The sequence below is a fragment of the Pteropus vampyrus genome, unplaced genomic scaffold (assembly GCF_000151845.1).
Source record: "Pteropus vampyrus isolate Shadow unplaced genomic scaffold, Pvam_2.0 Scaffold29, whole genome shotgun sequence".
NCBI classification, from domain to species: Eukaryota; Metazoa; Chordata; class Mammalia; order Chiroptera; family Pteropodidae; genus Pteropus; species Pteropus vampyrus.
In genome coordinates, this window is record NW_011888810.1 from 4,200,133 (window position 1) to 4,227,610 (window position 27,478).

General features: G+C 42.4%; 1 protein-coding gene and 1 pseudogene across 2 annotated transcripts in view; both read right to left on the minus strand.

Annotated features, from left to right (window-relative positions):
* WWOX (WW domain containing oxidoreductase) overlaps positions 1-27,478 on the minus strand; it is a 791,253-nt gene that overhangs the window by 174,404 nt on the left and 589,371 nt on the right. The gene's annotated exons all lie outside the window — the stretch shown is intronic.
* On the minus strand, positions 391-509 carry LOC111737662 (annotated as a pseudogene).

Consider the following 27,478-nt stretch of genomic DNA (forward strand, 5'->3'; position numbering starts at 1 on the left):
CCTCTTCATGAGGTCAGACTGGTGATGGATGAATTCTGGAATTGCTGTGTGTCCTTAGACGAGTCATTTCGCTTCTCTGTTTCTCCCTCTATAAAATGCAGTCATAATTGGTCTAGCCGAAAGGACTGCTATAAGGCCCTAAGTCAATCTGCGTGTAAAAAATTGTGTGAACATTCTTAAGTGCTCTGATTTCACTGCATATCCAGCATAGCTCTGCCTCCACTTTCTTTGATGAACAACTGCTTCAGTGATATGTTCATGAATGCTCATTAGTTATTTATTTTTCTTAGTTAGTTTTTATTTTTCAGGCGAGAAAACCCTTGGGTTGACCTCACAGATTGCAAGGACCTTGTCAGTTTACAATCCCTTATTTTTTATTTTTATTTTTTACGCCTACAGCACCTGGTCTAACTAGGTGGTCTCCCATCCAAGCACTAACCAGGCCCGACCCTGCTTAGCTTCCGAGATCAGATGGGATCGGGCTTGTTTAGGGTGGCATGGCCGTAGACAACGCTCAGTATTTTAAAGGATGCTTCCCTTGTAATGCCATGTTCGCTGCTGGCCCCCTTCAAGAGGATGTGACCGTTATTGACATGTAGGTTTTGGTTTACTCCTAAGGTATTTTGCACATCATTTGGAATGTTGTACCTAAAAGAATAAAAGCTAGATTGAAATAGTAAATAATTCGGCTAGGCAAAGACATTTTACCAGAATGCTGGCAATTTGTTTTCTAGATAATGAGAAGACCACTACAATCATGCGAGGAGATGTTGGCTAATGACCAAAAAGAAAAAAAAAAAAGCTTTTGGGATGAGAAATGAGACAAATTGGATTCAAATTAATACATTAGCTGAAAATTCTCAGGATTTGTTTTTGGAACCCACTTTTCTTCTCTGTAAAATGGGCTCAGTAACAGCAATCTCCAGAAATCCCAAAAGGAGTGCGTCCTCAAAGGACTGGAACTAAAGTAAGTAAAACCCTCAGCACGGTGCCTGCGTCACGGGAGGCCCTTGGTAGACATGAGCGGCACCCCCATCGCTCAGACTAATGTGGTATGTGGCATGCATACATGATTATCAAAAACAGTCATTATAATAATAAAAACTAAAGCTTCATATTTACATATTGCATAACTTTTGGTTCTGGATAAACTAGTCTAATAATTTGACACGCAAAATACCCAAGTTAGCACTCTTCTTTGTCTGTATCCCTCCATATCATGAATTCTCCTTGCAATATGCAAATTCCTAGTCTATTAAGAAGTCAGTAGAACATTCGAGATTAGAACAAGGGATTCTGGGAGCCCAGTCTCCATTTGCAATGAACCGGACCGTACTTCTGAATCCCCGGCAATGGGGATGTTACATTCGGACTCTTGTTGCATCTGCCAGCCTTCATACCTTGTTTACACGCCTCCTGAGGATATACTTTTCTCATTTACTATGTTTCTTTGGATGGCAACCTATACACCTCTCAATAAATTTTGGTTTACCTAGTAGCTGACGGGCACAGAAAGCTAGATTCAATTTGTGTCGATTTATGAGACACACACACAGCAGTCCTGGAAACTTTCCTGTAGCTCACTTTATAAATTAACCCCTTATTTAAATATTCTGCAGACTTAGCACAGGGCAGTGTTTGGTGGGGACGTGGTCCCAGATTAGCCTTTTGGGCCTCTCGGTGTTTGCTACCAGAATACACGGGCCTTGCTCAGCACAGACGATGCTGATTTAAGAGATTTATGAGAAGAAGGAAGTGTTTGCATTCTGTTGTTATTCACGGCACAGTCATTGAATGAGCTATTTGTCTTACTGGGCTCCATAATACTAACTTCCAGACTTCCCTATCTGAGGTAAATGCTAAAGCCTCATTCTGGGATGCACGTGTGAGCAGCGTTTTGATTTGACCAATGGCATCATTCATATTCTCATTCACTCATTCAACTGAAGTGTTCCGAGTACCTAATACATGCAAGACAAGAGAAAAACCAAAAGGATGCAAAACAGAATGAGATGTTAAACTTGGCCTCAAAGAGCTTATGTTCTACCCATATGGTATGGTAGGAAAAACATAAAATTTATGAGCCAGCAGACCATAACTTGAGGGCTGCTTCTTCCACTTAGGAGCTGTGTGATTCAAGGTAACTTACTGGAGCCTCTTAAGCCTCAGTTTCCTCATCTGCAAAATGGGTATAATCACATGCAATTTCAAAGATGATATGCTGAGGCAATAATGCTCAGAAATTGCTGTGAAAACTCTAAGTACCTTACGAATGTTTAGGATCCTTACATTCCAGGAATGCACAAGAGAAAGGAACACATGTGCAATAAAGGAGCGAAAGTAAAGTTATAAAAAATCAGACCCAGGAGTGAGGAGCCTAAAGGAGTTATAATAGCCGAGCGTCCTTGTGGCATATTGTAGGTACTGTAACCCAATTTTCTTTCCTGAAAGTACACAAGAATGAGGAGAAGAAGGAAGAGTCACAGGGAGAAGATGGACAGAGTGTTAAGTAAAAGAATCATGGCTACATTGGAGGAAGAAGCAGTGTATAGGAAAAGGTGTGAGCTGAGGCTTTAAAAAGGGAGAGAAAATGCTGACCTGGTCACTTTGTTTTTCTATATCCAACCAATGCTCAATTGAAGACTTTGCTGGGGGGCGAAGTGGGGGGAGGCTACCGTCCATACTATCCAAAAAAGTGATGCTTCAAGGCAAGTTTCTTGCTCTCAGGGGGAGAAATAAACAAAGAAAATCGGTGAGTTCAAGAGCTACTGCTGTAATGATTACAGATGGATGTAATCTGTCTTTGGAGAGCTTCTCTAAGGAATATGATTGAGGGGGTTCAAGGTTCCCTCTCTAAAGCTATCTCCTCCAGTCCCCTGCTGGCCTGTGACTCCACTGTTATAAATGGATTCTTTTGGGCTGTCCACTCTCCGATCACAACCACTCAAGAGAAGGTGGTGATTTTGCTGACCTAGGGGGAAGGGACTGATGCATTTTCCCATACTTATGCCCTTGCCAAAGGCTGAACCAGTAAACCAACCAGGTGTTCAAGAGAGCCCGAGCATACTGAAGTGGGAGATTACGGTTATTTTAAAACATGCTCACACACTCCTGGATAGTCTTCCCTTCAAATAGTGGAGCTGGGTTGCTCTCTCCTTAAGTATGGTCTTTAGGGGCTCATTTACAATGAATAGAACGTAGCTGAGGTTACAGTTTCTGACAGTGGTGATGTCAAAGACCACTCTCTAAAAGGCACTATAGCTTCCTCCTTGTACTCTGAGATCATTCACTTGGCCAGTTGCCGTATTGGGAGGATGCTCAAGCAGCCCTGTGGAGAGGCCTGCCTGGTGAACTGAGGCCTCCTGCCACAAGCCATGTGCGCACACCATTTTGGATGTAAAATTCCCAGCTGGCTCGAGCCTTCAGAGACTGTGGCCCCAGCCAACTACTTGACGGCAACTTCATGAGAAATCCTGTGCCAGAACCAACTACCTAAGTTACTCCCCAATTTCTGACCCATAGAAACTGTAAGATACTGGATATGTATTGTTTGAAGCCATGAGGTTTCGGGGTAATCTGTTAGGCAGCAATAGATAAATGCTGCAAAGACCTAGGAATGAATACGTGAATCCAGGAAAAAGAGACGTAAGTGTCACAAACGGCTATCACTGAAAGCAAGAAAAGAGGAAGGCCTTTTGAGAATCAAAAATTACACAGGGACAAACAACGTTAGGATCTGCCAAGCATGAATTTTCCGTCCTACCACCTCCTGTGTCTTCTAGGAGATTTCATTCCAGGGCTTGGCATTGAGTGCTACAGATAAGTGCTTATTAAAAATTTCTGGATGTAATAGTAGTAACCACTAGTTTTGTTAACATTTATTGAGCGCTTATGATGTACCAGGGATCATATTTTATGAGAAGTATCTTATTTGATTCTCTTGATACTCTTAAAAATGTAGATAATGTTATGATCACTCTTCTATAGATGAGTAAATATGCAAGAATAGAAAGGTTAAGGTGACCTGTCTAATGTCACACACCCTGCCTCTACTGTGGAAGTTGACACTGGCATTGTGCAGTTGAGGACATGCACCAGGGCTCCCAGGTGAGGTACCAGAGGGTACTCCAAGCCACAGGATAAACTCAGTGAGTCTTCCTAGAGCATCAGTTTTTTCATGGCTAAGCCGATCAAACTATCCTTTTTACATGTATATGAAGACATATTTCGATAGATTGTAAACTTCTCCTAGAACTTTTAAGGAAAATCTTCAGGCTCACGGAGGGCTACTTCGGGTGTGATCTCATACCCCAGGAGCACACGCATGTTCTCTGGTTAAAGCACTGGCTAAAGCACAGCATGTAGATGAGGAAATGAAGGCTCGATAGGGGACATGACATCCAGAGCCACAGAGCTAACAATCAGAGAGCTGGGGTCCTCAGCCTCCAAATCCCGGGTAGTTCCCACCTCTGCAAGCCCCTGAACCAGCCAGACTGTGGCAGCTGTAAGGCCTAGGGGTCCTGGAGTGAAGCCCCTCCTTCTCTTATAGACTTCACTCCTCAAATCTCACATCCTTGCCCCACCCCTCTGACAAGGACTGTGATTGTGGTTGCATTATTAGTACCCTCAAAACGAACACAGTTTCCAGATACTCCTAAACGTGTTTGCAATGATTGCAATGGCCCTTTTGATAAATAATTGAAGAAGAGGCACCTGACCTGGCAGCTGCAGGGGGTGAGGATGGGGCTGGAGGAGAAGGAGGAGAGGAAGCTCTGCGAAGGACAGCAATAGTCATTTATCGTGGCAAGGAGGTAAGGAACTCTCTGACTCCCAGGGGGCCCTGAGCTGCTCAGATGTTCCCTCCAATACAAGCTGATGCTGTCCTGCTCGGCCAAATCGACCTGAACAGCCCAGAAAGCTTCACGGCCGCACCTGTCAGCCCCAATCGGCACTGCGAAAATTTTGTTAGGAAAATAGATGTACTGAGATTCAATTTTTCGATTGTCTGAAGGCTTAATTTAGTGACCTTGGAGAATATCTCTTGGAGGTGAAAGAAGATGCTGGGAATCTGCTGGGGGGGGACACAGGTCCTCCCTGGTAATGGGTAATTTGTTTACTCTAATTTTTAGGCCTCTTCAAGAAGCCATGAAAATAGTCAGATAGCTGCTACCATTTTCTTAATGGAAACAAAAAAAAAAAAAGGGGGCCGAGGAGGGGGGGGGTGGGGACAGGGCGAGAAAGAGAGAGAGGGAGAGAGAGAAAAAGAGATACCCCAGCCATGCTACGCTACTTTCTTAAGAGGAAATAGACATTCTTATATATACATATGTGGATGGATGGATGGATAGATGGATGGATGGATAGATGGATGGATGGATGGATGGATGGATGGATGGATGGATGGATGGATAGATAGGTGACAGACACAAAAATGTTTATTGTAAGTTTTTTAAACATACACAAAAAGTGAGAAAAGAATATAGTAACGCCATACACCTGTCATCTAGATACAAAAATTACTTTGAGGTTGACACTCCCTCCCTTCTCTCTTTCTTGCCTTCTTTTCTCTTTACTTCATTCATTCCCTCCGCCTCCTCCTTCTTTTGTTGTTACGATTGTTATGATTGCTGCTGTAGCTGCTGCTGCTGCAGAAGTTTTGAAGAGCAAGCCCAGGCCTCTCGTCATTTTACCTCTGGCCACTGCACATGTCACAGGGTATTTTGAGGAGGCTGGGTCACTCTGTTTTGCTCATTCACAAAAAAATCCAAAGAAAAAAATGATCATGGGAGGGAGGGGCTCTGGAACTGGGAGCTCAAATTTGGGCTCCCATCCTCACTGCTGTGGGGCCTTGGGACACTCTCAACCTCTCTGAGACTCAGCTTCCTTAGACTGGGGATGACAGTGGCTCACAGACCTGTTGGGGACTGAGTGAGACATGATTCCAAAACCCTCAGAATCTGGTACAGACCAAGGGGATGGTCATTTTCAATTCTTGCTGCTTGGGCCCAGACAGTTCCAATGACCTTCAGGCTGGGCCTCTAGAAAATCCTCTCGATCTTGGCTTGGCAAACTTTTCCTGTTCAAAGCTAAATTGTAAATATTTTGGGTGGGCCCATTATTCTCTGTAGCAATTATGTAATTCTGCTATTATAGAGTGAAAGCAGAGTAGACAGAAGGTAGACAAACTGTTACCACAACAATTTTTCACAACCGGGAAGTCAGCTGGATTTGGCTCTGCAGTCCAGTTTGCTGACCCTTGGTCGAGACCAGCTTCATTCAAGATGTAATCCATGTATCGCCCGCATCAGGACCCTGTGCTGCTAGTTAAACACGCACATTGCTGGGTCCCATCTCTGACCCTAACCCTAACCCAAAATTGTACAGCTAAATTGTACAGAATCATTGAGATGAGATCTGAGAAACGGCCCCCAAGCAATCCTGAAGCACGCTGAAATTCGAGACCCTATGCTCTAGTCTGCCTCGGAACCCCCTCCGTATCTTCTTCCTGGTGACAAACCTGGCCTTGGTTCCACCAAGTTCCAAACCCATTTGCACCTGCCTGAAGCCTTGAAGTAGCTGCCCCTCCAGCCTTTGGAACCAGACCAGACCCCCATTCCTAACTCTTTGAGCCTTACATGAGCACAGGTATCAGGGCAAGGAGAAAAGAGCCAAGGGTTTAAATTCCAGCTTTGCATTTCACAGCTCTGTAGTTTGGGCAAGTTTCTTAATCTCTATGGCTCTTGATTTCTTCACCTATGAAATGGAGAGAACCACGGCTACATTTTAGGATTAAAAGAAAGTATGCACATAGGATTCAGAAATGCTGCTCGAAGGGCAGAGGCATGAGTATCTCTATCGCTTGGTTTCAAATCCAGCTCTCTGAATCCCAGATTGCCTATTTGTAAAATAGAAATTATGAGAGGACTCACTTGTCAGGATTAGGAGTTTAGAGGTGATAATGGTAACAACAATTAATAAAAGGTAATCGGCGCATCATTGGCACACAATATAGTATAGTTAATAAAAAACAGCGAGGAATTTGGCACATAGTGATGAATTGTATTGTTTATTATTAATACGTAATAATAAATGTCTAATAGTATTTGTCACATAGTAGGACCTTAATAAATAAGATGTACTGTTATAAATTAAATTATTATACATAATTACATATTAATGATAATGAAAAGTACCCAGTGCAGTGCTGGGTATATTGTAGATACTCCGCAGACTGCACATAACAGTTCTGAAGACGATGATGATGTCAGTGCAGGTGTCGCCTAAGTGCTAGTCCTACCCTTTCCCGCTTCTCTCTCACCCCAAGCCGCCTCCACTCACGGGGCTAATTTTATGTTTTGCATCCCAGCTCTGACCTGGCCCCAGCATCAACACTCCTCTCTGGAGGCTGCTCTTTTATTGTCATCATCTTTGTCACTGTGACAGGGAGCTGGAGCCAGCCCTTGGCGTCCCTGGGCCCCAAGCTCCTGGTGGGGTATTCAGATTATATTAGCTGGCAACCCTCTTTCCCACTGTCACTAGCTGCCTCTTGCACTGTTGACAGGGGTGTCATTAAGGCCTCATGGCCTGAGGAGTTAATAGAGACACCAGTGCTCCCAGTCGCCAGCGCCTGCAGCAATTTGCACCTACTGACATCCAGAAGCTAATTCCCTTCGTGACCTGACAGCTTCCACTGCAACTCTGTGCCCATCATGTCGGCCAGCCCAGGCCCCTCACTCTGATCCATATATCTGCCCAGAGCCCACTCTCAACAAGGAGGCGGGGATGTGCTTGGCTCCTGTCCTAAAGTCCTAAAGTGGTTTCTACTTGTCCTCTTAGACCTTACCTTTCCAGGTCCTCCAAACACTCAAGTCTCCCTGCCAGAAAAGGGAGCCAGAAATGTGCTGGAGAAAAATGTGGAGAAGCGGGGGGTGGGGGGGTGGGGGGGGTGGGGGGGGTGGGCGGTGTCTATGAAATTATACACTGGGCCCTGGAGTCACACAGAACCTCAGCTCCCTCACTTGCTCAGTGAGTTTATGCCACTGACCTTTACTATCCCATCTGTAAAATGGGCTTGACCACCATGCTTCCCCTTCAAAGGCTGCCCCAATGTCATGTGTGTAAAGCCCTTCGCACAGAGCCTAGCCCATGACCACTACTTGACTAGTGTCAGCTCTCACTGTTTCAGAGGATCAGCCATTCAGTTTTTCACTTATTTACACCTTCCATTGATGCTTATGTGCTTTGCAGATAAATCTGCTGCAGCCTCCCCGCACGCCCCCCGCCCCGAAAGGCAAGCTGGGGTCCTGGAAAGGATGGCAGTTTTGTGACCAGAGAGACCTGAGGTCACGTCCCCTGACAAAGCTATTTACCATGAGCTCTCTGACTTCCCTTCCATTATCTATAAAATGGTGGGGAAATCACTTGAACTTGGCTGGCTGGTCCTAAATAGGACTATAACTGAAAAACATAGCTCTATGTCTTGCCAGTAGTGAGTGCTCCATGATGCTACTTAAAGTAAAAAGAAGACTGTGGCAGAAAGAGAAAGAGCAAAGTCAAGGAATTCCTTGAAAGTCTGTGTTCTTATATATTTCACGTCAGCGTGCTCTCAGCCATCCTTAAAATGCACAGCATTGCAGGGACATATACGGACTTTTGTGTAAACTTTATGTAAACTCCATGATACCAGAGGCTGGGCTGTTTTACTGAATAATGTCTGTTAGACCCCAGATGAGGGCTTTATTCAACATTTATTGAAAGAATGGAATATCTCTAGAACGATGCAAGCAATGATGCAGGCAAGTGACCCATCTCCTCCTGTGGCACCCCGAGATGTGGGTCACCATGGAAAACATGCAGGTGATAATGGCTTCCCTTACATCTTTCTGCTTTGGGAAGCACTTGCCTCCAAATTCAGCATGGAATCGTGGGATGGCCTGGGATTCTGACTTCCTCATTCACACAGGCTGCTGATACAATAATGTGATTACCAAGCCCCTCCCCTACCTAAGACCGCACTACCCAGCCACCCCAGCTGCAGAATACAAACATCTGCCGGCATCATTAAGGCATTTCTATACAGTACCGACCAAGGGCTGACCCTGTGACCATTTCCACCATTAGATTTGAATGACCTCAGCAGCAGGGCTGAAAGGCCAGAGTATTAATTCACAGAACCACAAGCTCCATTTAAGATTTAATTTGAGATAACGAAGAGCTACTGAAAGTGTATTCAAACTTCTAAGCAGGCAATAAAAGGCTTTTCCCTGTTTTTCAAGTTGAATATGAATTCAATATTTCTTTAACAGAATTTATTCGCAAATTTACAAACAACATGCAAGCCTCTTTTCTCTTTCGCCAGTTCCTTTTGCTTAATCGAGCTCCCTTGTGATGTTCCTTTTTAGTAACCTTTTTTCCCTTCCTTCCTAATTCACAAATGGCTGCCTGTTAGGAATTACTTTGCAGTTTGATTACATCCTTGAAGAGAAAACAGGCTTCCTTGGGAATCTCTCCCAACATTCTTGTTCCCTTGGATTCCAGCTTAAATATGCTAAGTGTCTGTTCAACAATGATGATGTCCTATAAAAAGCTTTGGCCCTGCAATGCATTTTATTATTTCCTCTAGGAGGAAAAGTGATGGAAGGATTGAAAACAATATGCTGTCCACTTGGAAATCTGTGCTTCCTGGTTCTGGTAAATGTCTAGACTCTGAAGGTTTTATTTCCAAAATATTGAAAATTCTAGCTGGAGATGGGAATTTTAGTTGTTTCAAGTAGATTTTAAGACACCAAAGAGTTTATTTTAATATTTAAGATTCTAGCTGGAGATGGGGATGATTCGTTTTGGACTCAGAAGCCCTGAATCTTAGATGGTATTTACTGAGCATCTATTTTGTGTCTGGGACTGGTCAGGTACTTTCTTTGCATTTTCTCAAAAATTCAATCCAGCTTTAGAAATAGAGGAACTTGGGTTTCAATCCTAGCAAGCAACTTAGCTTCCCCAGGCTTCTTTTCTTCACATGTGAAATGCCACATGCCTCGGTGCTTCCTGAAGGCATCTTTAAAAGTTATAAACATGGTAAACATAAGTATAAAAAAAATACTGTCAGTCACCTGAGCTTGACCCTATGACCCTACAGGAAATGAACAACCCTCCTGGAAACGGCACTGCAAACATTCTGGTTGCTGCTAAGATTATACAATGGGCGAAGGGGAGGACCACGACATTTCACAATCCTGCAGTTCATTTACTTTATTTGTCTTTGGGATTTCAAAATGAGAAGCCAAGTGGGGAGTGGACGGAGGAAGGATAAACTAGAGGCCAGACATAGCTGGTTTGGCTGGCTTTCAACCCACCTCCATCTTGATTTAGCTGTGTAACCTAGAGTGAGTCAGTCTACATATCTGGGCCTCAGTTTTCTCGCTTTTGTCATTTTTCTGTTCATGAGGCAAAGATGAGGCTCACTATGGGGGAAGGGCAGATAGATGTTAAACCGCAATTCCTGACACGTAGAAGACGCATAAGATTAAGGCTAAGAGAAATGACCCACGTGTGTGCAAAGCACTGCAGTGGGTTGGATAGTATTTCCCTAAATTCATGTTCACCCAGAACCTCAGAATGTGACTATGTTTGGGAATAGGGTCTTTGCAGAGATAATTAAGGTAAGGATCAAGATGAGACAATACTAGATTAGGGTGAGTCCATTGAGTGCTGTACTTATAAGTGACTGAAAAGGACACACAGGGACACAGAAATGAAGGTGATGTAAGAATGGAGGCAAAGAGTAGAGTGATGTTTCCATAAGCCAAAGAACGCTAAGGGTTGCTGACAACCATCGGAAGCTAGAAGAAGGGCATGGGACAGAGGGAGTCGACCCTGCCAGCACCTCGATTTTGCACTTCTGGCCTCCCGATCTGTGAGACAGTAAACTTCTGTTGTTTTGGGTGGCCCAGTTTGTGGTGATTTGTTACGGCAGCCCTAGGAAATCCAAACGGGCGGTGTGGTTTATGTGAAAACGCGAGGCAACTTCTTGAGGAAAGGCCTGGTATTTTCATTTTCGCTGAGGGTGCACTAACCCAGAGCCTGCCCCACCGATTCCAAGAAAAGCTGCCTGGATCGTCTTGGCAGTCAATGGTCAACTTTACTAATGGGAAGGGTCCAAGTAGAACTTCTCTGGTCACCAATAGGGAACATTATTTTTAAGGATGGAAATATGATTTAGGAACACCAAGGTGTCCCCAGACAATACCCTGATGGGTCTTATCTGATTCCATCATTATTTTCAGCCTCCTGATGGCACTGCTTACACTAGTCTGAGGTGTGCAAAGTCTGTGGTGTCCAGAGCTTCAGGTCTCGTGTGGGAAAGAACATTCTTGAGCTGTACACTGGGCTTTTTGGCCATAAGGCAGTCATAACTGTTCTTGCATTGTCTTGGGACTTAGGCTCAACTAGCTGGGGTCTTCTCTCATATGTCTCCTGCCAGCAGGGTCTGTGTGTGTCTTGAGTGCCTCCCGGAGCACCAGGCCTTCAACAGGTGCTCACAGGAGTCAAAGGAATGATGAAGGTGACAGTAAAAGATTAATAAGAAAAAGACCTTACTTGTATTATTTTGTTTCCGCCACATTATCATCCCCATTTTACAGATGTTGATACCAAAGAGCAAAAAGAATAACCGGTCTATCTAGGAAGTTGCAAACCCAGAGTTGAGTTCAAGTCTCACTGATTCAAAAGCCTGAACCCTGAACCACATCAGAGATGCCTCCACGCTTTCACTTAGGGATGAAAATGTTGGGGCCTGGTGGCTCTCGAGCACATTGGGGTAACCGAAGACATTCAATGATACAAATAAATGGTGGTTAAGTGAATCACTCATTACAATGACTGTCCTGCTGAGCTTGGCTCATCCTAGCCAAGAATCAGAGAAGGCTGAGAAGATGCAAGAGGAGTGAACTGAACCTGTAGAGGCCAGCCCACTGGATGGGGATGCAGAAGGAGAGTGAACGCTTGTTATGAAATGAACAATTGAGGGCTATGGGCCAAGTACACCGCTAAGCCCTTCACCACTACGATTTTCATTTAATTTTCACAAACCTCCAGTCTAGAGCTGAGCACACTAAGGATTAGAGAGATTAAGTGACTTGCCCAGAAACATTCAACTAAGGAAAGAGATGCCAGCCTAGGCTTCTGACTCTGCTTTTAACCCACACGTTTAACCTCTACTTTATATTTATGCCAATGAATTTATGCCAATATCTTCACTTAGACTTAAGCAACCCTTGAAATTAAGTATGATTGGCTCCATTTTAGAGAAAAAGAAACTAAGGCCCTTAACAGTTAATGAGTTGTCTGGAAAGCTAGTTACACAGTTGAGACAACAAGCGAACCCAGGTCTTTCTTGTCCCGGGGCTTTATACCGTGCTTTAAGGCCTGAGTCATCAAGGCTACAGAACAGCTCACAGCAACCCTAAGCCAAAGAAGAGAGTTTTGTGTGCTGTAATTGGTGATGGTGTGGGAGGGTCGGAGTAGAAGAAAGCATAGGGCAGGAGCTGTGATGTGTACATGCTGGAAAGTAAGTAGACACTGGTGTGACTTAGAGCTCCCTTCCAGGAAGGCACAGGACCTTCAGGTGTCAACCCCTGCAGGTGTGCATGAACTTCAGAGAGTCACATCCTTCCTGGGGCAGTCCACCCAATGTTTAATCAAAGCAGGCACATAAGGGCCTGGGTACATTAACTCAATGGAGTTGACACTCTGATGGGCCCTGTTAGCTCCAGAGCTCTCCATGAGGTTGGCTGAGATGCCTGTTCAGCTGCATGTCAGCTCAATTGCTCCCTGTGCCCACACCAGCTTCATTCCACGGGCGGCAACCCTAAGAAAAGTTCTACAGGATGAACTTCCTCTCAGAGTCAGCTCCCTGGAAAAACTCAATGAGAAAGTTTCTCATTTTTTTAAAAAACCAAACCAAACCAAACAAACAAACAAACAAACAAAAACTATGATGATAAGAAGGCTTGGCCTTGTCAGAAAACCTTTCACTGGGGTGATCTGACTGCCTGCAGACCCTTTTCATCCAAGTCAAAGGGTGGAGAGGCATGGTCCAGAGGAACAGAAGGCTGGGGCTTCCTCGGAGTTTTAGGAGGACGCTGGGAGAGGACAGAGCTTGTCGGAGTGGGGCCCATTTCATACACACAAACTTCTCATTCCGGACGCCCACAAGTGCAGGACTTGACAGGGGCTAAACCTGAACTTCTTTGTTGACATAATTAGTGCTGGCTCCAAGTAAGAGGTTTTGTAGCCAACTTGGCATAAGTTTGTGAGTTTTGATTGGCAAATTTGAAGCAAAGTTCAGCCAAGTTCTATATCTATTTTGTACTGTGCCTTCTGCGCATCTAAAGAAGCCAACTCTTCCGATAGATATTCAGTTTTATGGTTGTTGGTAGCTGAAGACATTAGCTCTTTAAGTGGACAAATGCTTTTGGCAGACCAGGCTGCACTAGGAAGAGGAGAAATGCCTTCGGGTTCCTCCGAAAATTAATGTAATAAGATGCATTAATCAGAATTCTATCAAGTCTACACACTTGGCCTGGGCTTAAGAGGCAATACTTTGAAATTGCAGTTGGCTAAGCTTCGCTATTCTTTGCAAATCATGGTTGGAAGAAAAAAAAAAATGAAATGAAGTTAATGTTTAAGAAAAACTGGCAACGGGAAAAAGGTTTAAGCAACTTTTAATTCCTTAGGTCCACTAGGGGCTACAGAGGGTTATGGCCAATTTGACCTTTGCATTTCCACAAAGTTACTTCAGACTGGGATCAGAAACAACTAGTTGCTCAGACTCAAAGCCAGCTAAGGACCGGCCTGGGCAATGGCTTGGGCCCAAGTTATTTATTCATTCACTTCTAGCTATAATAACTTACTTTGGGACTGCAATGGAATCCTGGTTACTTTTTGCCTTCAAATGTTTGTAATCAGGTGATGAGAAACTTTGGAAGCTAAAATAGATTACACAGATGAGCGCATTGGCACTAAGTGACACTTGACTTAAAGATTACCTTCTTGGGAAACCAAACATAGAGCTGCAAAATCAGAGCCAGTACCATTTTTAGATGACACTATACATTTTAAAGTGACATAACAGTGCCCTGAACATTGTACTGAATTTGGCTGTCTTTTAATGTGACACAGCTGCATCTGTATTTACTATTATAATTCAGTACCCAAGAGATGAATATTTTTAAAGACAAAGGGCCTGGCTTTTGTGGAAACATTTTCCCCTCTTGTATCAAAAAAAAAAAAAGTGGCTCCTGCTTGTCTGGTAGACTTCAGTAATTGGCAAGATTTTGAGTAAGCTCTTTTAAGAGCCCTTCGTTTCTATTTTCACATTAAACACACTTGCAATATCTATTAAAAGCACAAATACTGAAGCACACACCAAGACTATCAATGAGCTTACATCTGGAGTCCTTGATATATTAGGAGAAATGAAGTGAGCATTCATATAGTTTTATTTCTTGGGAACTCAGACGTTGGAGGGGAAGAGGCTACCCTCTTTCTCTTGCCTCCTGGACCTAGCCAGTATCCCACATTTTATATCTAGTCAATATCCAAGGGTTTATCTGAAGGGGTCAAGTTCAGGATTTGATTAAAACAACAAATAGTGGATTCTGCCTTCATCTCAAGGAGTATTTCCATTAAAGCCTGGGGGATTCCATGGGGGAAAGGCAGAACACACACATGGATATTTCTGCCATGTTCTGCCTGGCACCCCATGGCCTTACTGTTCCAGGATGATTGAGCAATATCTCTGGAAGGACACACAAGGTCATCCAGGAGACTTAGGAACATCTGAGAGAGAGCAGGGGCAGTGAGTGGGTTGGGGAGAGCCTCTGGGCCTTGAAGGAATCTTCAAAGTCATTCTCAAGGTTACAGCCAGATGCAAGCATGGACTTGTAGGCAGCCAAGCTGAAGGATGAGGGTCATTTAAACATGGGCAGAGAGGTCTGCCTACAGCTGCCCTTGGCCTCAGACTGACAGTTGCACATCTAGCTCTTTAGCTCCTTTCCAGCTATCTTTAAAAGAACAGAAAGGAGAGGCTAGAAACCCAAGGGAAGGAAAAGGAGCCATAACTCAGCAGATGTCTTCTTTTAGACTCTCCCTCCACCCCCATAAATGTGTGTTTTGGATGAAAGTTTATGCATTGGGCAAGGAAATAGTCATGATCTGAGGTTTCAAACTATATCTGTCAGTCAGAGTCCTGGCAGGATACAGATGGCACACTCTAAATGGGTAATTTGAGGAGCTTTTAATAAAGGCACTGTTTGAGAAGGTCATTGTAGGGTCTAAGGAACCAGTGAGATTTAGTGCAGTATCCTGGGGTTAGTACAGTAGAAAGAACTCCCCACCCTTGACAGATGAATGGTGATCCTTCTACCAATGTCCCATCCTGTGGGGAGCAAGCCTGGGGACCGAATAGCCTAACTTTGCTTTGTTCTGAATTCTTGTTAGTGGCCATCATTGCTAAATCTGGCCTGAGGATGAGAGGGCAAGAGAGTCCATTGAGGTGAGCCTCCTGGGACAATGGGGCAGAGTCGGAGGGAGCGGGAGGGGGCTAAGATAACCAGTGCATAAATCATACTCTAAGAGGCCTTAGGGGGCCTTATGGGTCCTATTGCAAGGGCAAATGAGAGGTCAAGTGGGAAGCACATTGCCCATGCTTCCCCTCTTTCAACCAAGAGGCACTGGCTGTGATGTTTTACATATTGGCATGCCACATCAGGTGTCTCTTCTCCCAGTAAGATCTGATTTGGAAATCCCTAGCCTAGATGTTATCTCTGGTTTCTTCCAGGTCTGTGGTATGTGATTCCATAGGAAGAAATGGATGCAATCTATAGAGTGCACACCCCAAAATCACATTTGTTAGCAAAGAGCACTGACACTTGATCCACGGCCACAACTCCTTTTGTTTTATACATACATGGAAAAGCCAAGATTGTGAAATATAGGTTTATTTTAAAGTTGTGTTTTTTTGTTTGTTTGTTTTTTAAAGAAGTCATATTGTGGTAGTTTTATTTCACAATGGGACATGAGAGATCTAAGAATTATAACTAAATAAGTAAAATATTTTTGAACAAAGCTCCTTTTGGGGCAAAAGTTTTTTTAGGGGTAAAAAGAGATATTTCAATGGGAGGATAAAAAGGAGGAAGATGGACAGGGGAAATTAAACTCCAGAAAGATGAAAAATTAATGCCTTAAAAACACACAAAGTAGAGGCACATTTTTGCTGAAATTCTCTGGGAGAAAGAACTGGAATGGCTTCCCAGTAACTAGCTCCACTGGCCCTCAGGGAATAGACCAGCCAAGCTGATGATCTTCGGTTAGGGAGCTCTTTTGGGCACAGAAAACTTAAGGCGGTGTGCCAAGGTGGTGTTATCAAATGCAGATATTCAAGCAAGAAGAGAAAGAGAAAACTCATATAAAAAACAACAGGTGCCTAAACCAAGGGAGATATAAAATAACCTATAGATTGCGGGGTGGGGGCAGGCCATCCTTAGGAAGGTTAGAATTGGGGCTCTACCTTTTCTAATATAGATTAATGACTCGCTCAAGCAAGCAGCTATGAACTTGCCAAATGTGCTGACTGCCTGAAATTAGCAGAGGTGGTGACTAAGGAAGGAAGAAAAAAAAATAAAATGAGCTACATGTGAATGTGCCTCACTCATCCTGGTCTGACGTATGACAAACAAAATTAATGGAGACAAAGAGAAAGCAACAGGTATTGTGTAGTAGAAAACAAATACCGAATAAAAACGACTGATCTCAAAGGAGGTCTTCTGCTGTTGTTGGTACAACCTTGGGATTACTGCGGACACACACACTCACACAGCAAGCCCCCCACACATACCCACTCACATATGCATAGAGCAAAGCCAAGCACAGCAGAGTAATGCGGGCATAATTATATCTCTTAACCAGGACAAAATGTGTGTCCTCAGAAATTAGAATAGATTATCATGAACAGTGGCAAAACTTAGCTCAAGTATCAAACTCCATTCTGGTCACCACCTTAAAAATGTTATTAATCTAACACTTGAAAGGTATTAAAGAAAGCATGGAGACTGATCCTCAGACTCAAAAATCGGAGTGTTCTTTAAAGGGCTATATACATATAGCTTAAGAGGCAAGAAAAAAAAAAGGGAAAAATTCAATAAAAAGGTTTATTATATTAGGGCCTGAAATATCTTTGGGAAGTGGATGACTCTATGGCAGCAAAATACCAAAAATCAGAAGCAACAGTAAAGGTAAATTTGAGAAGACAAATATTTTTTTCTGAAAAAAAACAAACAAACAAAAAACCCCAAAAACTAAGTATCAACTAATTATGGGGAAAAAAGATGTGTATACAAATTACAACAACAACAACAAAAAGCAAAAACCATACACATATCTCACTATTCTTCTACAGCATGATGGAGACAATAGAATTTAGCATAAATTTAAAAGGAAACAAAAAATGTAAAAGGATATAAAAAGGAGTGAAAGGAAGAAAGAAAGGAAGGAAGAGAAGGAGAGTGTGAGGGGAGGAGGGAAGAGGGAAAGGAAGGAAGAAAAGGTAGCGGGTATAGAGAACATATACAATGATACTTTCTAAATGGCATTCTAGGGACATAAATGAACTAGCAAATATAATTCTCCCAAGGAGAAAATCCAACCCAGGTATCTGTGAATCAGGAGAGAATAGAGGATCTGGAATTAATTGGCAATTTCGGAATTCTTTAAAAATATACACCTGTATGTGGACTTAGTGAGTATGTGTGTACACATAGGTATGTCTCAACTCAGAATGTCACAGAACGCTAATTTTCTCAGATTGTGAATTACCAAACTCCATTCACACTTTTTAATCAGTTGTTCATATGCATTCCCCTGAAATTCAGAAGATGAGAGAAGACAAATCTTCACACTAGCATATGGCCTGCCTGTCCCTTTCTTTATCAGCCTCTGAAATACAGAACAGGTTTCTGAAAATCAAGAAAGCCCCTTGATGTGTCTGTCCTAGGTTCACCACATAGGCTTCTGGCACTGGAAGTCCATGCTCTGCCTGTGACATTTTCTAACTGTCTGAATGCATAGTCCACGCTGCATTACTGTCTCTTCTGGCATTTTGACAAAATGATGGAGCACTTGTCTTTTTGGATCTTGTGCTGTCATTTGTCTTTTTCTATGGAGTTTTTTTTTTTTTCCTCCTGCGTAAGATGATTTGTCTCTGAAAAGAAAGTCTTAATATAGTTTTTTCTTCAGAGGGGAGCAAATCTAGTTTACATACCCACCCTCTTCCACACTCGATATTACGGGCCACTTCAGTTGGGGTTAGGCAGGCTCAAAAATGAGAAGCAAATGTCTGTTCAGTAGGCAAGAGTCACTTGGAAGAATCAGCTGAAGGTAATGTTCTCTACTGCTGCCGATTTTGCCAAGGCAATCATGGTGGCAGGGAATGATGCTTTAATCAGTTGTTGACTATTAATTCCTTTTGACAATAAATATGCCTCTAAGAGTCTCGAGTGACACAGAGGGTCCCATAATACTTCCTAGGAAAGTTTTCTATACTGACATGTCATGTTTGATGGCTCATCATGAACTGTCAGTGTGTTGCCATTCCCAAATGTGGAAAACCACTATAGCTATTATGTGCACATAAACACATTAGCTTATCGCGTGTGGCAGGATACGTGATTGGGCAGAACCTGACATTTAGGTTAGCCGCTATTTAAAAGTTATAGGTGGAAACTGCAAATCAGCTGGGAACAAAGCTATGTTCTGGTAGAAATTTCTTGAGTATTTCAGCATAGTTTTTTGTAGCATCAGGCAGTGGATACCCATCGCTCTGAAGGGGTGTCAAAGTTCTAATAAAACTGTCAGGGCTCTTCTTCCCCATACTAATCTTAACTCACTGGTTAAGATCCACGTTGTTGATGCTTCTGCTGTGCTGTGAGACTTGCTAGATAAAGAGGATACCAAGGGCCTCCAAGGGAGAATGTGCTTGTGGGGGGTGGGGAGGGTGAGTGTGAATTGCTGACCCAGGAGAAGAGGGCAAGGTTGAGTGCATGCACGACTGAGCTGCCTCATGTGGTGTCACCCATTGGGAACAGCAGCCAAAGAGCTTACAAGAGTCCTGCGAGGAGCACGTGGATGCACAGAGCGCACCATCCTCCCCTTCCCTCTTTTTTTCCCAATTTGGTTTTAAGAAACTGTCATCACACCTGCGGGGCAAATGAAGGCACAGCAGCCTGCTAGCAGGCCCGTTTATTCTTTTTTCTAGAAGACATTTGTTAGTAGGAATAGCCCTTTTGTACTGGATGAAATCTCTGGGATTATTGAAAAACTGAAGAGAGGAGAGAAAGAAAAGGAGGCACCAAAAAGAAAAGCTGGACGTCTGCCTATCTGGGGCAAGTGGAAGGTGGGAAGGGATAGTAGCAGCTGACACCAGAGTAGCTGGGGTGGAGGAATGGGCTTCGGTTATTAACCTGAAAATTAATAACAGATTTTTATCTCATTTGTACCTGCTGGGGAAGCAAATCGTGTCAAATACACACACACGCGCGCGCGCGCGCGCGCGCACACACACACACACACACACACAAAGTATTTTTTTCATTCAAAAAATGAGTTTTCCTTCCCAGAATGCCATGTTGGATTTGTTTTTAGATCTCCCTTGTCGCTCTGCTTTGGTCTCTGTCCTTCCCAACCACTGCCCCCCATTCCCCCCCAAACTATTAAAACATTCTGCTTAGAAATTTAAGTAACAGGACACATAGTCTAAAGCAAACCAAGCAGGAGAAGCATCTGTACATTTTCTCATCTGACTTGAGGTTGCCTCTGAGAGGGAACAGGGGATAAAGAGAAAGAACTACTCCCTCCATGAACGGGAACACCATGTCTCCTCAGTGCTTTGTGGCATCCATAGCTCATTAGCTATAGTTAAGATGAAGCCTATGACCTCTAGGGCCATAAAACTCCCCATAATAATTCATCAGGTCCTGAGAGTTCCCCTAAGTACATTTAGATCAAGTGCATGACATTTCCCCCTGATGGTGGCATTGGCTAATGGCCTGACAGATTTAGATGGCTCCACCAAGTCACACAATTGTATTACATATGTTCAAATGAGTGGCTATCGTTGAGGTTGATGGGTGGAGATGGACTAGCAGCAGTTTAGGCTGGTAGTCAAGACCACACACCGGGACACTGGGAAAATGTGACACTTTGAGCCTCAGTTTACTCATTTTTGAAGTAGGGATATTAATATTGACCACTTAGATCTGGTGTGAGGATTATGTGGGATAAATGTCTGGCTCTGTGAAGGAAATCAGAGGCAATGGCTTAATTTTCTGTTGGCGCATACATTTAAATCAATGAGGTGTTGATGAAGAAATCTCCACTTCCCTCCTCCATGAATGGACTTCAGTCTCCTTCCCCTGGTGGCTGCACACATTTCTAGCATGAGAACCCCTTTCATGACATCAGAAATTCATAGACACCCATACCTTTAGTAACCAGCTATTGAGTACATACATAATGATCAAGTGCTACTATGAATTCAGTAATACTTTAAAATGAATTCCTATTTTATATATCATATTTTATATAGCATTTTTCCACATTTGAAAACTATTTGTATCTACATGCAAGACCTATTATTTCTTCTGTCTATGCTATCACACTTGTAGCATATATGAATTTGAAGAAATCTTCCAATAATTCCTGGGTCCCAGGAACCTACAGACCACAGGAATGAATTGTACTCTTAAGATATACTGGAGGTCTGGAGCCCTTGGGGGTGTCAGAGAAGGAAGAGATTAAAGGGGTTGGCAGAGGACATGATCTTGAGGCTGAATTCCATGGGTGCGTAAAAAAGGGGGGTGAAGAGTGTTTGCTGTAGGGAATTCCAATCAGTTGAGCCCAGGCCCTAGAAGGTTCTGCAAATGGGGGAAGTGGCTTAGGCACACATGACTCCGAAATAAAATGAGAAATTTGAGCTGGTTGACTTTAATTCTAGAGTGAACAAGGAAAGAAAAAAAAAAAAAGGAAAACCAACCTCTAAAGCAGCACTTTCCAGTTAAACTTTTTGTGACGATGAATATGTTCTGTATCTGTGCTGCCTGATCTGGTAGCCACACGCAGCCATTCAGCACTTGAAATGTGGCTAGTGCAACTGAAGAAGTGACTTTTAAAAATCCTTATATAATTTTAATTCATTTAAATTTAAATAACTACATGTATCTAGTGGCTACCATGTTAGACAACACAGCTCTAAAGTCTGCTTGGGCTTGTTTGGAGAGACCCTGACGATACAATAGTAAGCAGTTTCTTCTCTTTCTGAGAATCAGCTGATGGTGGTTAAAGGTGGCATCCCTCAATCGAAGAAGGGATTTCTTTCTAGAAAGCATAAAACACTCCTCGGTGAAATTGAGTTGCTTTATCCCACAGCACCTTGCCTTTGCCACATTTGAATCAGGTTTTAGCCACTGTTATTAATTAGAAACAGTACATAAGCAAAAACATGTAAAATAAACCCGAGTCTTGGATACTAAAACTGTCATTTTTTTACATGGCCTCATGATTCAACGATTAATGGACCTTAAAACAATCATAAAACATCAAGGCCCTTGCTCAAGCTTAGAAGAACAAGAATAGTTTTACTTCTGTTCCAGTCTTCTCGTTTTAAATTCATTGGGTGTCACCGAGCTCTGTAAACACTTTTAAGTATTTTGACATTGTGGTATGAGATGTTGTTAATCTGTTTCCTCCCTGACCTTCATTGGCCAGCAGCATGTTGCGACTTGGTGTAAAATTCATGAAAAACAGCAAGGATGTACTCAGTGACATACGTTGGGACACAATAAACCTAAATAATAGCAATAATGTGCAGATCCCAATTCAATAAACTAACTCAGCAAAGATTTATCGAGCGTCCTGTCTGCACCAGGCATGTGGTGGACACTTTGCACATGTAACATATTTCATGTGCATAATCCTCAGCACAGACACACTGGGTCAGCATTAATGTCCCCTATTTTATAGATAAGCACACTGAGGACCATTCAAGCAGCAAGCAGTGGGCGGAGATGGGATTCAAACCCAAGTTTTCTGACTCCCAAACAACACTTCTTTTCCCAGGATACCACTGGAGGATATTAACTTTTCGCTTATGATCTGTGGCAGACTATATTTTTCGAAGGCCATGACAATATTTCTAGTCTCACATTACCTTCCAGAACCCTCCCATTGTCCCATCAAGAGGCAGAGTCTGTTTCCTCTCCCCGTAAACCTGGGCAGGCCTTTGTGACTGCCTGGACAAACAGAAGGCAGGAAAACCAATGCTACATGACTTCTGTGGTTAGGTCATAAAAGGCAATAGAGAGTTTGCTTGGCTCTCTCTCTCAGGACACTCAGTCTGCCATATTGTGAGGAAGACCAGGACGAATGGAAACAACATGTGGGCATTCCAGTCCACAGTCAAGATCAACCCCCAGACTCACGCGTGGACAACATTCAGATGACGCCAGTCCTCGGCTGACACTGACTGGAGCAAAGACAAGCTGTTCCTGGAAAACCCCACTGAAACCACGGATTCATGAACAACATAAATGTTGTCATTTCAAACTACTAAATTTTGGGGTGGTTTGTTATAACGATAGTCATTGGAACATGATCAAACTTTAATGAAACACCGAAGAACAGGCAAATGCTTTAATTCCCTTATCAAAGACATTCAATGGCTAGATGATGGGTTCCCAGGAAAGAAATCCTGACAGCAAAATGATAAAGGCCTTGGCTTTGGAGAAACACTGAGAATTTGGAAGGTTTGTTATACCAGGGAATTAAATGGGACACTCGATGGAAATAACAGAATGCATAATGAATATACCATGAAGACTTATAGGACTATATGTGTACTGCTTTGACTACTAAGATTTATCTACAGCTTTGGAGTAATTTACTAGTTTGGCTCTGAAAGACTTCACAGCTTAAATGGATCTTCCACTTCTATATCTTGGAGCTATGAAGTGGCAATAGGTTTCTTTCACAATTTTTGGGAGATGAGAAAAATGTTGTTGGAATGCTAGCCAGGGAACCCAACGAGGAGAAGGAAGATTTTACTCAGTTCTGAATTCACAAGTCCTGGCACTGTCCCTGGCAGTTTTTAGAGGAACTGAAAGAAAAACGGGAAAAACTCATGGAGATACAGCCATACAAATGGTTAAAGAAGGTTGGCAAAATGTGACAGCGACTTCTATTTGACACTCGCACATTTCACAAAAAATAAGAGGTTCTCTTTTAACAATGAATAACCTAGAATCCAAAGTGGAACTCACCATTTTCTATACATCCTCAAGGTGGTTCCTATCTGTGTTTGACAGCCCGGAAGTGCTGGCAAACTAATTAGATCCCTCTCAAATACATTTTTCCTTTCTTGGTTAAGATTTCTTTGATTATCTTAAAAATTGTACGGTCTATTTCTGAAATTTTGATAGTGATACTCTTAACTTCATTTATATGACTATAAACACACATATTTTTATTTTTAAGGTATGTTGCAAGTATCAGAAGAAAGAGACATTTTGCACGGGCTTCCCAAATATAGACGGAAACCATCCAAAAGCATTGAGAGCGATATTTAAATCTTTCGGTAGCTGTTACTTTGCAAGAAATTTAGATTAACTGGGTTGCTTTTAAAACCTGTAATACAGCCACAGATACATCCTGAGAATCACAAAATGCCTAAGGTATAAACAATTTTTTTTTCTTTTTATTTATGGCTGTGAATTTTCTGTGCACACCTGTACTATCAAGGTAACTTTTGCTATAAACAGCATTTTAAAATTATCACATAAAAAAACTATCAAGCACTAAATTAGAAAAAAACAGAAATTCAAAAGTGATAGTTAAATTTATGAAGCAATTCTGCTACACTCAAAGGCTCATTGCTTGACATGTAAAAAATTTTGAGCTGTGTGTAAGGCCTGGGTATGAATTTCTCTCCAGTGGGGGAACCACAATCCACACCAGACTCTAAATGAGAGCCACATGCAGAACATATGTGCTTCGGATGTGCGCTTGTTTGCATGACTAATGGTGATAATATTAAAAGTCTTTTCTCATCATTTCAATTCTTTCTTTCTTTTTTTTTTTTTTTATTTGGCTGAATGCCTTTTTTGCCACCTCCAAGAGCTGTTAATTTTGCTCACTGCCGAGCAAAAGTCAAAGTCAGAGTCTAAACAGCTTGTAATGAGTTTTCAATGGCCCATCTCAATGAAATTGAGGGCAAAGACCAGCCGGCTCAGGCAATGTCAGCCCTCGGAATTTATTAGCGAGGGTGAGTTGTGTTGGGGGGAAGGCGCAGAGGAGGAGCTGAGGTTCCTAGGCTCTTCAAGAGGACCCCCAGCCTTTATTAAAAAGTGGTGACAGCAGGGCACACACCATCAGACCTATCTGCCACCAGCCTCCACTGCTGCAGGGTTATTATACCTAATTGGGGAGTGAAGGGGAGAAAAGTTTCCTGTAAGAAAGAACAGTTTCCATCTCATGGTGATGCTGTTACTCCAATCTCTGCCCTCTCCATGGATTCACGAAGAAGGAAGTGCTCTTTTGTTCCTCAAGATGCTCCCCTCCTCCCAACACACACACCTGTCTTAACCTGCTATGATGATTTAGGCAAAATGGAGCAATATTCAGTTTTCGAGTTGTGACTGTTATTCATTCAATTCTGTTTAAATTTCTCTGTTGCACCCATTTCCTACGGATCCCTTATGATTTTACTTCCAAGAAAACCCTTTAGAACCACACAATACTTTTTTTGCACAGATGCGAATTCTCCCTAGAAAACAGAATTCTGCATGAGGCGAACAAATTCTACATTTGAGAGTGCAGATCAATTTAACAATATATTCTTTGGCCAAAAGAAATGCACTGCAAAGCCACTAAAATAACACACTTGAGCAAGGTAGTGGTTTGGGAGGGACAAAACTTACTTCTGCATAGCCACATGTTTTTATTTTTGGAGGAACCTGTGGTGTTTGTGCTAAGGGTTGACATTCCTGTGAATGGAATAAATTAGGACTGTTGGATTCTCTAAGATAAATTTGTATGTAATTGATATCAAATTATGATTGATTCCAATATATTTTTTACGAAGTACCTACTAACTTCCAGCCATGGTGCCAAGCACCAGGAATTCCATGGCAGGCCTGGCGATCAAATTCATCTGATCTTTCCCACCATTCATTCATTTCTTCAATCATTCATTCATTCATCACAAAAATTTATCAAGTACATGCTAAGAACAAAGCTATAGACTAGGTTTAGAGTAAAATGTCTGGCCTCCACCCTCAACTAATTCAGACTCTAGTGGCATAGAAAAATTCCAGATTAATATAGTAGATTTCCAAAGCTTTCCACAAACCACTAACTTCTTGTTTGTTTAAATAGACCTATTTTCCCAGCATTCACCTTATTCAACTTACTTATTCACTTCTGCTCATAGTCATGTCCCTTTTCATGTCTCACAGCGTTACTGGGAAAATTAAACATACATCGAACGTCTTACACAGAGTCTGTATAGGAATGTGTTGTATGCATTCAATAAATAGCAACACCCGCCCCCAAACCCCCAAAATGTCACTCTTTGTGTTTAATATAGCTGTATATTTAAAAGGCATGTCTGATCTAACAGTGAGAATTACTCACGCACACATTCTTAGTCATTTTCACAATGACAATAATGCTAATAACAATAACAATAAGAAGTGGTCGTGGTGGCAGCAGCAATTACTCGGTGCCAAACTCTGTGATAGGCCGTCTACATGCATTATCTCATTAAATTCTCATTTAACCTGTGAGTCAGGTACTATTTTTATCCCATTTTGCTGATAAAAGGTGGACAGAGGTTAAGTGATTTACCCCATATCACAAAACTAGTGCATTTCAGATCAGGGAAATCTGACTTCAAAAACCTATAAAACAGCAAAACCCTGTTTAAGATTGTAAATTCTACACAGCTTTAACCTTTTATGCTAAAACTGAAATGTCCCTTTGTCCAAAAGTGAAATGTAATTGATCCACATACACTTAGGAGAGGGACTCACGGTATGTACATGTGCTGGAAAGAGATCTGTCTCTAAAACTCGCCACCAACTTTGAAACTCCATGTGTAACTTCATTCAGAAACAAATTAAAGGGGTGACACTATTAGTGTGGAGCAAGGGGTCAAGAATTCCCCTGATAAGGACCAGATTCCTTATCAATTTACCAACTGCGTTCAAATGCTAGGGGCATAAATATCCTCACAGGAAGTTAAAATGCCAAGTGTTTTTAAAAAATAAGAAAGAGAATTTCATAAACAACTGCCCAGAAAATTGTAGCATGGAAGAAATAAACTGTTACATGGGGCTATATACATGCTTAATGGTTTTTGTATTTTACAAAACTTCCCTAAGAGAGCTTGGTGCTTAATGCCTTATACTGTGGAGCACCTCACTACAAAGTTATAAACTATCAGACTATTCGTTGGCTAAGAAAATCAGCCATGTGAGTGCAAGGCGGAAAATGTTATCGCTATAGAAGTTTGTCATGGTTGTAACAAGCCTGACATAGACTAGACATACCGGCCCGAGCGAACCAAGCGTTAGGGTTTTTGAACAATTCTCTCATTCTGAAAAGTGACCTGAAATTAAGAGAGCTCCCACGTGAACCCCTCAACTGTCTACAGCTGAATCTCTGATGTGGCCAGCTTCCCCATTCGTTGTCAGCCGAAGTTGCAAACCAGTTAGCAAAAGAAGGGGACGAAAAATGCTATCAGTGAAGACAGTCGCTGTGAGGTAATGCACGTCACAGGCTGATTCTGATAGCATACGCTTCCCCCCCGTTGCCCAGCCCTCCAAAGTCTTAGAAGAATGAAAGAGCTGAGAGGAATTCCCTCGTGGGCTGATTTTCACACCCAGTATCTAGAGGTTCCTGCAGACATCACATCACTCCATCTGGTCACCCTTTTCCAAGCAAAATCTCATAGCAACATATTTGTCTTTGTGCTGAAAGCACATGGCGTGCATTTAAGGAAAACCCAGCCCTTTCCTGGCATTCCTCTGAAATACCATGCCCGAAAAGCCCGACATTTTTTCTTTTTTTTTTTTTAAACCACGGAACAGTGAACATTTATACAATCATTAAAATCGTATCTACCACCATATTTTCTCTCCTCAGTTTTAATACATTTTTATAATTGCATTGAAGATATTCTAACCCTGTTTTTAGTGCAAAGATAAAATTTATGAACCGTGACAAACGTATCATCTTAGAGCCAACCCAAAGGATAACAATATGCATAGCAAAACCCAAGTCTTAGCTCCCTTCTGCCCATTTTAATGGGGCAGGAGAGGAAAAGAGTTCATTTGAACCCCAGTCCTCAAGTTCCAGTCATGAAGGATATTCC